The 17,302-nt window shown below is 31.6% G+C and overlaps 1 protein-coding gene across 3 annotated transcripts in view; it reads left to right on the top strand.

The window, feature by feature from the left end:
* The window catches only part of LOC143068875 (neuroglian-like), a 123,190-nt gene that overhangs the window by 22,173 nt on the left and 83,715 nt on the right, over positions 1-17,302 (top strand). The window contains exon 1 of one of the 3 annotated variants that reach the window (XM_076243229.1): positions 13,281-13,413. The exons of the other annotated variants lie outside the window; for them this stretch is intronic. The gene's annotated coding sequence lies outside the window, so the exon portion shown is untranslated. Of the gene's footprint in view, positions 1-13,280; positions 13,414-17,302 lie in introns of those variants that run through there. 3 annotated transcript variants of the gene reach the window in all.

Genomic DNA, 17,302 nt, shown 5'->3' with positions numbered 1-17,302 from the left:
ATATATAAAAGCATGTTAACAAGATGAGCACATGAAATACGATCTCTAGGTTATATTTTACTTTCAAATTTTTGGGTTAAAAAAGTTAAATTGCAATTTTCGGGTTGATCAGAAAGAATTTTTTGGTGTTTACAATTTAAAAAACAGACCAGAGAAAAATATGTCTTTCTTCACAGTTTATCATTATACATGTTCTGTTTGAAGGTGTTTGTTTATAGAAACCATTTGGCATGTGATATAACATGATGAAAGGAGAAGTGAATTATTATATACATTACATCCTCAATGAATTTCGGATTCCATTAGAACCCAGCCATTATATTAATTCTTATTAAACATTAATTTACCTGATTGTTAGGTGGTGCTGATTAAGAACCATTATAAACAATTTAGACTAAACACATTTATGTTACCAGAGAGAATATAAATTATTTACAAAATTTTTGGAATGCTTTGTCTTTCTAACAGTAAGTTCTAAAGAAGTCATTGACTTGTTTTTTCTACATTTTATTGGTATCTTTGAGTGTTGCACAATGACAGAACTTGTTTATCACAAAAATAGCATGCATGTATTTTTTAGCTAATTTCATCTTTGCTTTAGCAAATACAAAAAGTGTTTTGGTATATCCTTGTCGGAAAGGTTTGAGAAAAATTACGAAATCTTACATTATGTTTTCATTTTGATTTGTTGCATTCCAGTGGCGGATTCAGAGGGGGGCGTAGAGTGCGTACGCCCCCCCCCTTTGCTGGCACTTTTTTTTTTTTATATAAAATGATTAATAATCAGCCTATACTTCGTGAATTTTACTGTGTATTTAATTACAAGTACGTCGAAAAAAAAGAAAAAAAACCATCACTCAGTCATTTTGAAATTCAGATTACAGTAACACATGTTTAGAATGGCGCCTTCAAAGTATTGAGCAAGGACGTATTGACTTCTTTATCACAATTCCACCCAACAGAAAATTATACTTTATTACACTCTAAAAAAACCGGGCATATTTTTTTTTTTTTTGGGGGGGGCAGGATTGCATGTGAATCCCATATCTGACCGGAAGGTCTGTTCCGCCGAACTGATATACTGAATATTTTTTTCAAAGCCTGACTGCAACCGGCCTGCTGGGTGATGCCTATATGACTCTATGTGTCGAACGTTATTCACAACTTCATTTTTCGTTTCCGATTCATTCGTAGCCTTTTGGTTAATTAGTACCCCTCGCTTCCATTGTTGGGTGAACTTGTGACATTTCAACCAAACATTTCAATGGATAAAAATTTCTTGTTTGTTTTTCTTTGTGTCGGTAAATTTCATTGAATAGCCATATATCTTGTTCACAACAAGAAATCTGTAAAGTTATGCTAACTAACCATACAACAAACGGGAATTTCCCATGTCCATTTTTTACTGACAGATTCCACTTTAAATATCTTAAATAGTACATAGCTTTGGATCCATTCAATCATTTTATAATAGACAATCAATGTAGAGAATACGGCACCAAAAATGTCCAGTCCCTACACTATAACTAAAATACATTTTACACTTATGTTTTTTAGCAAAAAAAAAGGTCCCCAAAAAATTTTCGCCTCGCTCCGCTCGGCAAAATTTATTACTTTGCCCCCCCCCCTTTCCAAAATCCTGGATCACCCCCTGCATTCTGCATGATATGTCTGAAAAACAGATTATTTAAAGTTCAGTTTTAATCAAAGTAAGAATAACTGAATAATTTCTGTATTTACCACAGTTAGGAATATAGAAGAGATACGAGTAAGAAACATGAAATATGTAAAAAACAATCAGAGAACAAGTCAGGAAGCACATTACTTGCCAAATAAAAATCCTTAAAACTGTTCAGCCTTACATGTTAGACTACAACCATTATTAATGAGTATTTTGAATAGACTGATGGTATCTAACATTGTAAAAATAGTCCAAGAAAAAAGAAAAATAGATTGTGGTGAACTTCGGAATTGTTCCTGACATTATGGAACTGAATAACATATACTGAAACTTGAGATGTCACTTTGATATGTCAGGTACTACTTAAGTTTTCTGAAATACCAGGCTTTCTAACAAATATGGCTAGCTATGTATTGGGGATTCACCAATATTTGTTGGATATGAATATTCGAGGATTTTAATTAGTAAGAAGAAAACCACAAATCGTAAAGACTGTTGATGCATAATCATTTGAGGGGAACTAATTTCCATGGAGTTTCTTGGTATAGATAAAAACAAATTACTGTGGATTCATTAATTTTGGTTGTTACTAATTTTCGTGGAATGCGGAAACAATGCATTTTGTGGGTATTTGATATTGTTGGTTTTGCCAAAGTGTGCATACAAGCCTGTAGACATTTGCATATTGCTGAACATTTGAAATTGTGGTTCACCTTTACCTATGAAATCCATGACAATGGATATCCCATGAATAATAATGAATCCACAATCTTAGGTCCGAGACCACAATTATTTCGTAGTGCATTTCTTTTAGAACATAAATGAAAATTAAAAAAATACCACCTGCGCTTTCTCAATTAAGTTTTTACAGTGTGTTGTACTACTTTTGGGACAAATTATATCAAAATTATAGAAAACTTCATCGGCTCTAACTCAAAATATGGACAATTTTATGTTTAGGGCATCTTGAAATCTTTTAACAGCTTCCGAAGTGCTAATTTTTAACCTTTTTCAGCTGGACCAAATCACTACTTTCCTTTGAAATTCTGGACCCAAATTTTTTTACAGTGTAATTTCACTCCCCTACTTGCAATTTGAGGCATAAAACCTGGAGAAATAAATTTGGAAGGGGTATAAAAAGCATTAGCAAGTAACCCATTGTCAACACTAGGGACTATATTCGTGAACAACGAAAATCAAGGGACGACAATTGTAGTCTCGGACCTAATATATAGAGTTTTTATTTTTTTATTTTACAGTAAAAGTTGGTACCTACAAAATAATTATCCTCAATACTTGTTGATATACAATTTATTTTCTTGTTGATATACAGTTTATTTTGGTACTAATTGATGGGATCATATTATAAAATTACAAAACTAGTTCCCTTGAGATCCTGATAGCAAAATGTTCTCAAAACAACATAAAATTGTTGCTGCTAATAACAATTGTAGTTCTAAATATCCTATGTTTTACCTTAGCCCCCTCTTCCTCCCACACATTCCCTAAGTTTATAAAATAGAAAAAAAATCATGAAATAATATCTAATTATGACAATTCAAACAAAGATGATCATAACCAACTAAAACACAACCTCTACTGGAGTAAAAGTGTGAATTCTGATTGCTGTAGATTAACTTAACACTGCAGTTTGATTGAAGTATTACTTGAGAGGAAGCTAAGCATATAATAAACAAATGATTCTGTTTATAATAATAGAAGTTTATGGTTTCCAGCTTATTAATAACCATTACTTCTAATCACCTGTTTTCTTCATATTGCAATAACTTCAATACAATTAGTACATGAAATTACTAGAAAAGTAAGTATTACCTCATTGTACACTTATTTTGAACAAATGTATCATGTTCAGGAGGGATTTTCTAGATGTGTTGAAGACCCATTGGTGGCCTTCAGCTGTTTTCTACACTTTGGTTGGGTTGTTGTCTCGATGACACATTCCCCTTTTGGTTAAAAAAAAAAATCAAAAAAATTTCTGCCCTATGTGGTATTTTACACTATCAGCCATGCCACATCTTTGCTCATAGATGTTGGTGTTTCAAAATTCCCAAGGTGAGTCTGGTTTACTCAACTGTTACATTTGTTTTTTGGTACTATCCAATGAAAAACTTTGAAAGTTTTAATTGAAATTTGTGTAAATGATTTTTTTTCTGTAGTTAATTTTATTTTTTAGCTGGAGAAATCATTTTTATGGGGCAATTTTTTTTTTTGTTATTGCATCCTTAAACCCTTCAATGTTTTAAATAAAATACATATAACAGCAATGAATATGACATTTAAAAAATTGATAAATCAGTAAGCCCTTGCCTAAGAAAGGGGGATTAAAATCAAAAGTTCGGGAAATTATTTTGTAATCTTTTACCGAGTTATTGGTCTAAGTGACCTTTGATGATTACAGGAATATATTTGTATCGGAGTTAATTGATATTAATGGAGAGATAAAGGAAAGACTAAATGAATGCTTATTCTAATACCTCTCTGTGCAGGGAAGGACTAAATCTTTGACAGAATTCAATTTATTTTTCTTCTGATTTCCATGCTTTAATCAAATTTTGAAATTGAAGCCTACAAATCTTCAGTTCCTTCATTAAGTTTGTTCGATTAAGCATGTGAGATAAAGAGGAAAACGTTCATGGTGTTGGTTAATATTCTGTCGATTCTAGATACTGTATATCAATTATCTACGTCAAACTTCCACCAAAATGGGAATTGATACACGGAAAATCTTGGTCCTATCACCTAATGTCAGCCTCATTGTGAAAAATCCATCAAATTGCAATTATTCTGGTTGCTTTCTGATTTAATTTGCTGTGTCGCTTTGTAACAGTTGGAAATAAAACTATTATACATTGCAATTTTATTAAAAGCCATTTTAAATCATGATTTGTCCAAGTGAATATATAAATTTTGTATGTAGTATTTAATTAAACTACATTAATGGATATTTATCTCTTTATATTGTACGAAGATGACAATATTTAAATTAGATTTACACCATAATATCGGTTCGCTTTGCAATATGTTGTAATAATATTGTTAAGACTTAATGTACTGTATCCACAGAAGTAGATTCCCTAGAAAAGTTAAATACACAATAAATGAGTGAACATGGTTTTATTTAGATAAAGCTGAAGATACGATTTTAACTTTCATATTGAATTTTTTTAATGCTTTTTCTGACTATAACTGACAAGTTGAATGGTCAAATTTTCATCTTTTTTAAAGAAACCTTAAGATGTGGTTTCTATAAATGTAAAAAATGAAAATCAATCAAATACGTATATTTCAAGATAAACCATATTATATTCTGTTGGTGATTCAAGAAATAATAGAACCCCATCTATATTGCATTCATCTTGTCCATCTGTCAGTTCCTCTATTCTTCTGTCCATTTTTCCAACAAATATTCCCTACTCACTTTTTTCTCAAATACAAGTTTATTTTTGAAGTTTTTTTCTCTCCATTTCTTTTAGTTATGCTCCTTTTTTCCATTTTATAAATTCCTCAGATGTAGTTTATATTGACATATGAATTTGTATTTAAAGTTTTAAGTTGATGATGATTGTTTAAAATAAAGTATGTGCTTTTAACCATGCATTGCATTTCCTATCAAAGATTTATTAACTCAGTTTACTGTCTTGTTTGACAGCTTTCATCTTTTTTCTCAAGATTTTTAGTGTTTATTGGTCTTGATAAAAGTTTTATTTGAAAAATGACAAATTTCCTGTCTTGGTATACCAGTTTTAATTGCAGCTTAGCTGAAAAGTTATAGATCTTACTTCAAACTTTTGGTGTTAATTTTAACGCACAAGTCTGTGCACCGATTGTTTAATGAAATAATGTCTGATTATTTTTGGATTATAAATCACCTTGCCAACCAAATTGATTTATTAACATACTGTAAATTCTGAATTGAAAAAAATTCCGCCATTAATAAAAAAAAGTGGAAATGAAGATTTATGGTATACGATTAAATATGGGTTTTCAAGTTAATCCTTTTCCGTTCTTTTGGCTACTTTATGTAGCATGTTCTTTCAGCTATGGATGTCGTTAATTAATGATAGCAATATTGATGTTGTTGTTTATTTCACACAAATGTCCATGTCAGGACAGTTATATCTAAAAAATGTCATCAGTGGGAAAGGATGATTGGTAAAAAAACATGGAATAACATCAATATATATATCCTGAGGATAACCTTTTACCAGAGATATACTGGGAAATAACTAGATATCAGAAATAATACTGGGAAGTACTTATACATTAGAGAAATACTGTTAATAACCATAAGAGAGATATCCTAGGTAATAACTAGATATCAGAGAAATACTAAGACATAACAATATATCAGAGATATCCTGAGGAATAACTAGATATCAGAGAAATACTTAGACATAACAATATATCAGAGATATCCTGAGGAATAACTAGATATCAGAGAAATACTTAGACATAACAATATATCAGAGATATCCTGAGGAATAACTAGATATCAGAGAAATACTAAGACATAACAATATATCAGAGATATCCTGAGGAATAACTAGATATCAGAGAAATACTTAGACACAACAATATATCAGAGAAATACTGGGAAATAACCATATATCAGAGATAAACTAAGGAATAACAATATATAAGAGATATCCTGGGTAAAAACTATAAATTAGAGATATCTGTGTAATAACTATATATCTGAGATATCCTGGGGAATAATCATATATCAGAGATGACATTGGGAATTAACCTAATATGTCAGAGATATATTGTTGAAATACTGGGAAATAACCATATATCGTAGAAACACTGGGAAATAACCACATATTAAAGAACTACTGTGAAAAAGCCATACATCAGACATATTTTAGGAACTACCTATATATCAGCAATATGCTTAGAAATAACCAAATATCAGAAAAATACTGGGAAAATATTCATATAACAAAAAAATCATGTGTTCTCCATTTATGTAAATAAGGTTAATTATTTTAAAAAGATTTTTTTTGTTGTGTTGTGTTCAGAATTACAAGTTTTGAAATCGTTATGAGAACCATTGAACAGTACGGAAATAATTAGTTTTATACATAATAGAAAAAGTTTCAAAGGATAAGAATAATCAATACTCTTACTTGCTTATTTGTCTGATTTTCACTTTTTATTTGTTAATCTAAACCATGCTATTGCATGTAGTTTGTACTTCAAAAATCATTTTGTAAGAACTAGTTTGAAATGGATTGATATCAAGAATTACTTGTTATAATTTTTTTTTAAAGATTTGCAGCTCTAATACGTCCTATTATCATGGTTTTTCATACTTATTATATTATACCAGTCAGTAATTTCTGCTGAAGGAATCCATAATGTGAGTTGGATTATCCAATTTAGATGACGAACTTTCAAAAATACTTCTTATTTAGTAAAATATGTTAGTTTTTGGTTTACTAGGATCACCCTTATTAGTTAAGTAGCCTCTTGGTCATGATGTGAACATTTGATTTCATTACTTCATTTGGTCTAAAAGGCCATGATGAGCGTTTGCCATAACTTGGTGTCTGTTGTCTGTTCTCAGATGTCCATTGTGTGTACATAAAAAAGACAACTTTCTGAAGCTGCCAAACCAATTTAAATCTCATAAGCGCAACTCCTCCTTAATGGCACGATACAGTTACAGTTTGTTCTAATGTTGTGCTGTTACACCCCCGCCCCAGTTTAGGTGAATGTTTTGAGAGAGACATGTTTAATTTTTTCAAATTTTATATGTGTATGTTATTTAGTATTTGTCATTGGCTAAGCTTAAATAAATACAGCTTTTGGTTTCTTTTTGAGGCGTTTAACGTTTTGCTGTACTGAAGACTTTTATATATATATATATATATATATATATATAAGACCAACCAGCAAATTTACTATGTACCGGATCGTCTAAAATAGGCGATACTATGCAGATAGATAAGGAAAAAATTATATCAGTCTAAAGATTTGCACAACGGTACTGATATAAGATGTTATAATACGAAAATGTTGTTATTAAATCGTGTTGACATATATATATATATATATATATATATATATATATATATATATATATATATATATATATATATATATATATATTTTGATAAATAAAAAGTCCTTGGTACAGAAAATATAATTTAAAAGTAAAAAACACAAAAAATCACATCATAAATCGAACATTGTTTCTGTTAGCGCTTTCACCGCATCTCCAGCGGTTCATCAGACAGAATTGTTATCGTTAATAGTAACGACTTGTGACGTTACGTTATAGTAACGACTTGTGACGTTACGTTATAGTAACGTCATGCGGTAGTTGTATATATCTTACGGAATTTTATTAACGGACCGAATTTCACTTCCTATTTAGTGTGGGCTTATAAAGTTCAATAAAATATTGTTCCTTGGCTTCACGCGGAATTTTATCTTCGGTCCACATCTTAAAAAAGGGATATATTTTAAATTTTCCCTTTCCACATCGGTCAAAGTGTTCAGAACAGGGAGAATTTCGAATTGACGGGTCTTTTATCTGCTGTTTATGAACTCTCACTCTATCAATTAGTCTATTTGTTTGACCTATGTAGTTTTTATTACAAGTGGGACAGGTTGCACAATAAATGACATTTTCCGATTTGCAGTTCATGCTTTTATTCGGTTTGATTACTGTGCCGGATTTCAGAGTTTTACTTTGTCCCACTTCTAGCATTTCGCACGTTCCACATCTGGGATCCCCACATTTTTGTATTTCTGCTACCTTCTGTGTACTGAATTGTGCTCGTGTGAGAAGTTTCTTCAGATTTGGTGCTTGTCGACGGCTCCCAATAAGCTGTGATTTGTCGACAAGATCTTTCATTTTCTCTGATTTGTGAAGAATAGGTAAAAACCCTTTAGCAGAATTTAAGATCTGGTGATTACGTGGATTATGAGTTATAACAAAAGGAATTGATTGTTGTTTATCTTTTTTGTCTTCCCTTGATACTGTTTTTCTTAGTTCAGCGATTGGAATTTTCAATGCATTTTTAATTCCATTTTCAATTAATCTGACTGGGTAGTTTTGTCTTTTTAGATAATTTTTCAATTCCTGTAGTCTCTTATCACGTAACTCCAAATTTATTACTATTGTGCATATACGTCGGGCTAAATTAAAAGGAATATTTCGTTTGGTATGTGACGGGTGACATGACCTAAAATCCAAATACTGATGGGTATCAGTGGGTTTACAGTATATGAAGAAATCTGAAGAAACTTCTCACACGAGCACAATTCAGTACACAGAAGGTAGCAGAAATACAAAAATGTGGGGATCCCAGATGTGGAACGTGCGAAATGCTAGAAGTGGGACAAAGTAAAACTCTGAAATCCGGCACAGTAATCAAACCGAATAAAAGCATGAACTGCAAATCGGAAAATGTCATTTATTGTGCAACCTGTCCCACTTGTAATAAAAACTACATAGGTCAAACAAATAGACTAATTGATAGAGTGAGAGTTCATAAACAGCAGATAAAAGACCCGTCAATTCGAAATTCTCCCTGTTCTGAACACTTTGACCGATGTGGAAAGGGAAAATTTAAAATATATCCCTTTTTTAAGATGTGGACCGAAGATAAAATTCCGCGTGAAGCCAAGGAACAATATTTTATTGAACTTTATAAGCCCACACTAAATAGGAAGTGAAATTCGGTCCGTTAATAAAATTCCGTAAGATATATACAACTACCGCATGACGTTACTATAACGTAACGTCACAAGTCGTTACTATAACGTAACGTCACAAGTCGTTACTATTAACGATAACAATTCTGTCTGATGAACCGCTGGAGATGCGGTGAAAGCGCTAACAGAAACAATGTTCGATTTATGATGTGATTTTTTGTGTTTTTTACTTTTAAATTATATATATATATATATATATATATATAGAGCTTTCTATATAGTATGGGTTTTGTTCATTGTTGAAGGCTGTACACTGACCTACAGTTGTTTATATGCTCGTCTGTTGGTCTCTTAAGGGAAGTTTTCTTATCAGCAATCATATCACGTCTTCATATTCTTATATCAATAATTCAATCAAGTTCAACAGTGAAGGACAAAATATTATTAATTGTATAAGAATATTTGGTAAAGGTTTGTGCAGTATAGTTTATTTACATGTAAGCTGCATATATTTTTTTTGGGTGAAAGAATGTGCACTAAGTAACGAAGTGACAAAGTGACCAGTGGTAGAAACCTTCTATTGACCTTTCTAAACACATTTATAATATCTGTGCTAGAAGTACTGTAAAACACCGTGGAAAATAAGACATTTATATTATAAATACATATACTTATTTCCTAAAATGACAAAATTGTCAAATTTATTATGTTGTTAATGATAGCAATTAACCTCACCCTAAAAAAATTCTGGCCTGTGGTCTGTAATTTTATGCAAATTAGCTGTCATGAATCGAATCATTTGATTTTGATTAAGGTTCAAAGGATAAAAAGTGTGTTCCTGTCTTTTGATGGGTTGCAATTATCAGTAAATCTGATGAAATCTGATACATAGAAATTGTTGTTGTGGTCCACATAATCTCATTCTCCTCAGTTTTGTTAACCAAATTTAGTCAGAAATTTATTAGTAATGTCCCTTGAAAATGTCATCCTTATACATAAATTTGACCATTTATGGATACGTAATTATAGTTATTATGAAGTCAAGAGATTGGGTGTAAATTACATTAAAACAGCATGAACTGTTCTGATTTGTTTTAATTTATAAGTGCCATCTTTGAATGAAGATATTAGACCATTTACCTGATGGATAAACTTAACTTATATATCTTTTTCCATTGCATTATTCGGGCCTCGGTGGCCAAGTGGTATACTAGTTCTACTACTGTAATCACTAGCAAGTCAATACTGAGATTGTGAGTTTGAACCTCACTCCAATCTTATTTGACTAGGATTGTCAGTTTTCCTATTGAAGATCAGTGGTTTTCTCCGGGCACTCTGGGTTCCTCCATCAGTTAAAAGTGGCCGCCATGAATTAGCCCTGAAGTGTCATTAAAAAGTTTATAACACCAGCAATCAATCTAGCCATTGCATTATCCAACCTTTTTTCCAAGTAGACCTTCCTAATTGATTTTCTTCTTGTCCTGAATATTTGCCACTGGATATAATGCAAACAACAATCAAATACTCCAACAATGCTATGAGTGGATCATATATCAATTATTGACAAGTAGATTAAAGATCAATTATGATGGGTTGTAATGTTAATATTGTTTTTGACTTTGTAGTTTTAAGGGGTGATCCTGGGGTATGGGAGATAACTCTTACAAAAAAATTCATCAAAGATACAAAGAGTACAATTCTGTCTCATTTACACAAGACTGACTGTTGGCATTGAACAATTGGATGAAGGACAAATGAAATACCAAGTTGAAGAGCTTTGAAAATCTGAAAAGATGTGCCAAATACTTATAAGTTAATAGAAGAGAAACTATGCCTTGGGGAAGCCAAACCTTAGTATTTCAAATAATTCAATATTTTATATTCTATAAAAAAGACATATCTACCAAGTTTTCAAAATGACCATGGGAGTTTTGCATGCAAAATGGCTGCCATACTCCTAAAAAAAACCTTCAAGGGGGGCTTCAAATACAGAGTAATGTTGTTTTTTGGCTTCTTTATACTTTTATAAGCCTCAATTCATTGTAAACTTAATTGTGGGCATAATTGCTCTTTAAAAATTTTAATTTGGGAGTCTCTATGGGGAAATCCCCCACAAATAGTGACAGTTGGCAGGTATGAAAAGAAGATGTGGTATGATTGCCAATGAGATCTCTCTTTACAATAGACCAAATGACCCAGAAATTAACAGCTATAGGTCACAATACTCACTTCAACAATGAGCAAAGCCCTAATCGCATAGTCAGCTATAAAATGCCCCCAAATCACAAATGTAAAACAATTCAATACTGTTTATTTGTAAAACACGAACAAATCAATAGAAGTGATGGATGGTCCTGTAAATCACCCTAGCATGCCTTCTATCAGTATTGGTCTGATTGGGAAGTATTGTTTATAAGTATCAGCTGAGACAAAAATACCTACTTTCTAGTCTAAACCTATTATTTATTATAAAGTATCTGAGGTTATAGAACAGGTGTGATATGGTCTGTCCATAGTTAATGAGGGATGAGACAAATTACTGATGAGTTCTCTCACCTGATAATTACAACAAAATATAATCATATCTCAGGTGTAAAACAGAACTGACAAGGTGAATTCAGGTGGAAAGGTTACCTAGAAGATTGATGGTCAACACCACGTGGTCAACACTTGGTTACTTTTGTTATAGATTCTGTCAAATAATTTCACAATTGCACATACGTTCTGTTAAAAATAATCATAATGGCAAAGCCAAAGATTGTAGAAATATTCAGAAATTAATTTATCATTCAGTAGCAGATTCAGTAATTTTCCTATGGAGGGCCCACTGACTACCTTAGAGGGGAACTGCTCCAGTCATGCTTCAGTGATTCCCTATATAATTTACCAAATGTTCCCCACAAAAACGGGCCCAGACAAACCCCTATTAATCCAAAACTGTTATTGTTTTCTTCCTTCCATTTGTCCTGTGTTTCCTTTTCCTTGTCAAGGACATCTTTTGCCTTTCTTTTTAGTCATTTGAATGGTGATTTCCAACAACCTGCTGTATAACAGTAAAAACATAAACTATAGCCATAGGATAATTGTGAATGAAAGTTCTAAAAATGTCTTTTAATAACAGGAAAGTCTCTAAAAAATCAAGAGGTTTGTCTATTTATTGTATTTAGTTTGTTTGTTTTAATCATGAATGTTTATTTGCTTTCCAAGTTTTCATATTGATTGCACATTCACAGTGGAAGAATTTTGACATCTGTATAACAATACTACAGGCCACATAAGATGCATGTATTTGCATATAAATTCACAATCATCCAGCTGCAAATGATTTTGAACCATTTAAATATGCGTCCTCGCAGTGCACTCTGGCCATGGCTTTCAGACCTAAAATCAATATTGCACTTCAGTAATCCTTATTCTTCTGTACTTATAAATGTTTGCCTATTCTCATCATTAATACTTAATCTTGCTTATATTGGTATAATATTATGGGCTCAAAAAAGTTCTACAAGTTGAGATGTCGGACATTGATTAGGAAGGTCTACAGCATTATGTTTAGTCTACTCAGTTTTGACATGCTTTCAATGAATGTAGAAAGTTCCATATTTTTGTAAATAATCTATGCACAAAACCACTTAAGATCTGTTCTCAAACTTGTGCTAAATTGTGCAAATACAATATGTATAGAAATCACAAACTGCATCATTAATTAAACATAGGTAATATGTATTTCTGGTAGTTATATAAATCTTACACCTTTAATTTATTAGTCAGGTAAGACAGAACAGGTGTTAAAGTGTTTGTTTATTTATTATAATGTTAATTTCTGTAAATAATCTCAAGTGGATTTTTGTCACATTTAACTCTTAGTTCAAACAAAAACTTCTGTTCAGTATAAAAAAAAAATAATAAAAGTTGTGGTAATTAAGCTTTCATGAGCAGTTCCATTGAGTTTTTGTACCATAAAGATTTGAAGCACTTATATGTTTATAGACAGCGCTTATATTAATGTTTTCTGCTGAGGAAAATATCATTTCTTGATGCTGGTAAGTTCTACATTTTATTTTTTGTTCTAAGCTGTGATTTGGTACCCCACACTAAGGAATCAGTCAATATACTAAAGTAAATAAATTTGTTTTATTAAATTAGTCTTAAATATACAAGATATTTTTTTTCATATGATTGCTTGAAAAACTATTGATGAACAAAAATTTAAAGAAGGAAAAAATTGATAAAAATAAAATCTTTCTCTCTCTCTCTCTGCAATAAGGTTTTTAGCCCTTTTAGCTTTTTTTCAAAATATCTTCTGCATGCATCACATTAATTGTGTGCTCTTTAAAACAAAGATCTCAAATTTATATCATTTTTTTTTAGAAAAAATTGTTTTTTAAAGATTTCAATGGGAGATAATCCAACATTCTAGCTCTTTCTTATTCTCTGAATGTATCTTAAAAATTGATTACATTTTTCAAATTATTTAAACTATTTAGTTTACTTTGAATTTTTTTTTTTATTATTAAAAAAGTAATTATCATGAAATACACATTAAATTTCATCTTCTATATCATAGGTTTTATATATACTGGAAAATTTTAAAAAGTGGGGCATAGTAGTATTAAAAATCAGCATGAATCATAGTTTTTGAAAGAGAACAGGAATAGAAATTTATTATAGTTGATAACAAGTAATGAAGTTAATGAAAGATGGACTAAAATCTTATCAAAGATGATCAAATTTAATCTCTACCCTTTTCAAATGAATGGTTGATAATACTGGTAAAATATATTTTTCTGAATACTGCATAGTTTTTCGATTAGTTCATCCCCCACCCCCCTGAAATTGGAAAGTATTTCTAAAAGGATGGTCTTAAAGATAATACTATTGATAGTACGCCTTACAAAGATTTTGGCTCTAGCTGGCCTTTGTTTTTGTTGTATTGTCAGTTTTTTGTCTCATTGAAGTATACTTCTCATTTCATTTTACTCTAGTAAAATTTATTGTCATTTGAACATCAAGTTTTATTTATTGACTCTTAACGTGACGGTACCCAAATTGCACCTATTTTGACAGTTTTTTCAACTACGTTTTTTTATGATCAAGACAAACATTTCCATTTTGTGTTTATTTTGTAGCAGTATCCTTCTTTATTATATAGGTACACCAATTTGATTTCCAATTCATATGGAATCATAGAAAAATTGGTCTGAACTAACCTCCAAACCATCAATGATTCTGTAATGAGGGGTACCCAAATTGCATCCATGTTTAAATTTGCATCGTCAAAAGTCGAATAACAGAGCTTTTGTTTATTTTTTTTCAAATATTTTTAACAATTGGATATTTGTCCATGCTTTATACTCTTCTTTTTTAAGAAATGGATACTTGAACCATATTGTATTTGCTAATTTTAAAAAGATGACGTTTTGATGACGTCGCATGGTGACGTTTCAGTACATTTTGCTTTTTCAGAAAACACTTCATCTGTTGATAAATACTGTAAACGTTTTGTGTTTATCTAAATATATTTACCTATGTTGAAAGACGTGCATACTATCGGATCATAAAAATACAACTTGTTTAGTCTCTAGGAAATCTTGTAAGATTTCCACTGCTAGTTTTGCTTAATAGGTGCAATTTGGGTACTCGTTGCAATTTGGGTACCGTAACGTTAGCCAAAGAGAGAGAAAGAGACAGAGACTGAGAATCCAGTCAAGTCAGAGTAATTATTGAAAGTCTATGTTGACCTGAGTCTTGTAGATCATTTGTACTACAATGTAGTAAGAAAATTTAATCCTGTGATGAATAAAGTTTTAGAGAATTTTTGTGTAAATATTTTGTTACATGGATATAACTAATACATGTAGTTTTAAATCCTTGGTCAAAGACAGCAATGGAGAAAGTCAGAGGAGAAATGTTTGGAACAGCAGAAGTATATTCTACTTTTAAATTACACTCTTGGAAGATGTTACATTTACCATTCATTTCCTGATGTGCAACTAGGCATCTCAGAAATTGTTATATCTTCTTGAGCCTCAGGTTCCATTACTTAAGAATGAATCTTATCCTTCATATTCCAAGTTATACTTGGATGAAAGTCCATTATATTTTGTCCATGGTTTAAATTATCATGCTAATGTACATGTAAACAAAAAAAACGTAAATTTAACTAAAACTAATCTCTTTTTATAAAGATAACATATGGAGAATGAAAAATAAAGTGAATTGACTAGAGATCATGACATAATTACTCTAAAACCTACAAAACCACAATCTTCTTTTGAAGGCAAATAATCATTGATAGTCTTCCCTAGACACAAAAGAAAATTACAAAAAAAAACCAGAATGTTATATAATGATCAAGACAGAGACAAATAAAACATCTGGTGCAGGCATGTAATAGCTGTTGGTTTCTATTGAAAATCAGTAAAGCAGGGACTCGCTCTTCTTCAGACACATTTGTCATACTGAATTTGGAAAAATTAAACGTCTAAGCCTTCTTTGGGAAATCTCAAAGCCCTTCCTTTGGTTTGTATCTAATTTAAAGAAAGATGTTTTCCATATTTTGAATATATTTCACATATTTGAATTCAAACGTTTAGGGTTAACCAGAATTATTCAGACTATATTTTCTGACTTATGGATCAGCCATCATCCTGATTGCAATCAATAGAACACTTAGTTCCTAGTCATAACAGCAGTAATTTTAGTTCATGAATATGTTTTGGAGTTTAGTATGAATTCCATTTTCACTTAAATAGTACAAATTTTCATTAAGGAGCCAGCTGAAGCCCACCTCTTGGTGTGGGATTTTCTGGATGCATTGAAGACCCATTTATAGTGGCTTTCAGCTGATATCTGCTCTTTGTAGGGTTGTTGTCTCTCTGACATATTACCCATTTTACTCTATACCTTTCTTGTAACGTCAGGTGCATTGAAATCACTTGTAGTTACCATAGGCGGATCCAGGGGGGGGGGGGGGGGGGGGGGGGGCCGGGCCCCTCCTTTCCTGGGAAAAATTTGGTTGATTATATAGGGAATCATTGAAGCATGACTGGAGCGGGCCCCCTTAGGTCAGTCAGCGGGGCCCCCCTTAGGAAAAGTTCTGGATCCGCCACTGGTTACTAAGGACTTTGTACTGGTATAAAGGATATTTGTTTGGCTTTATAACTATTTTGATCTGAGCGTCACTGATGAGTCTAATGTACACGAAATGCGCTTCTGGCCTATTAAATTATAATCCTGGTCCCTTTAACTAATTATAGATTGAGCTTATTCTAGGTACTGATGATGGAAGTTCACAATCTACAGTTCTGATATTGGCTGTGTTTGCACATATTGAGTAAATGATATTTAGATATACATGTATAATGAATAGTCACAGTTACATTTTGATTTCTCATTCATAGACTATACCATTACTTATCGTAAAATTATGAGCCTTGCATATCTTGACTTATTTCAGGAGAAGTGATCTATTTAGTCCTAGCATTGCTGAAGTTATTTGTCTATATTTTGATGATCTTGTTCTTAAATGATCATTTACTGTTACATTTACTATACCCCCACCGTAGCAGAAAGACCATTAAGTTTTACCCCTGTCCGTTCATATGTACATCCCAAAATTAGTTTCTGTTCTCTAACATAGTGTGCCTCAACCAAATGTTATGAAATATACGCAATGCTAATTACCACAAAACTCTGATCAAGTACTAATTTGGGTAGTGTTCTATGGTTCTTGAGTTATGTCCCTTTATGACGTTATATACAAATGGGGATCCATCATCTGTGTCCCATGGATGCATTTTCATTCATTTAAATATATATTTTTCAAGAAGCCTTTTTTTTAGCAAAGTCATCAAATTTGCTGAAATAAAAAAAAATAAAATAAACAGGGAGAAAAAATTAACAATAAGAGATTTTATTATGACAAAATAT

Source organism: Mytilus galloprovincialis, chromosome 1, assembly GCF_965363235.1.
Source record: "Mytilus galloprovincialis chromosome 1, xbMytGall1.hap1.1, whole genome shotgun sequence".
NCBI classification, from domain to species: Eukaryota; Metazoa; Mollusca; class Bivalvia; order Mytilida; family Mytilidae; genus Mytilus; species Mytilus galloprovincialis.
This window is presented reverse-complemented; position numbering and strand designations above follow the sequence as displayed.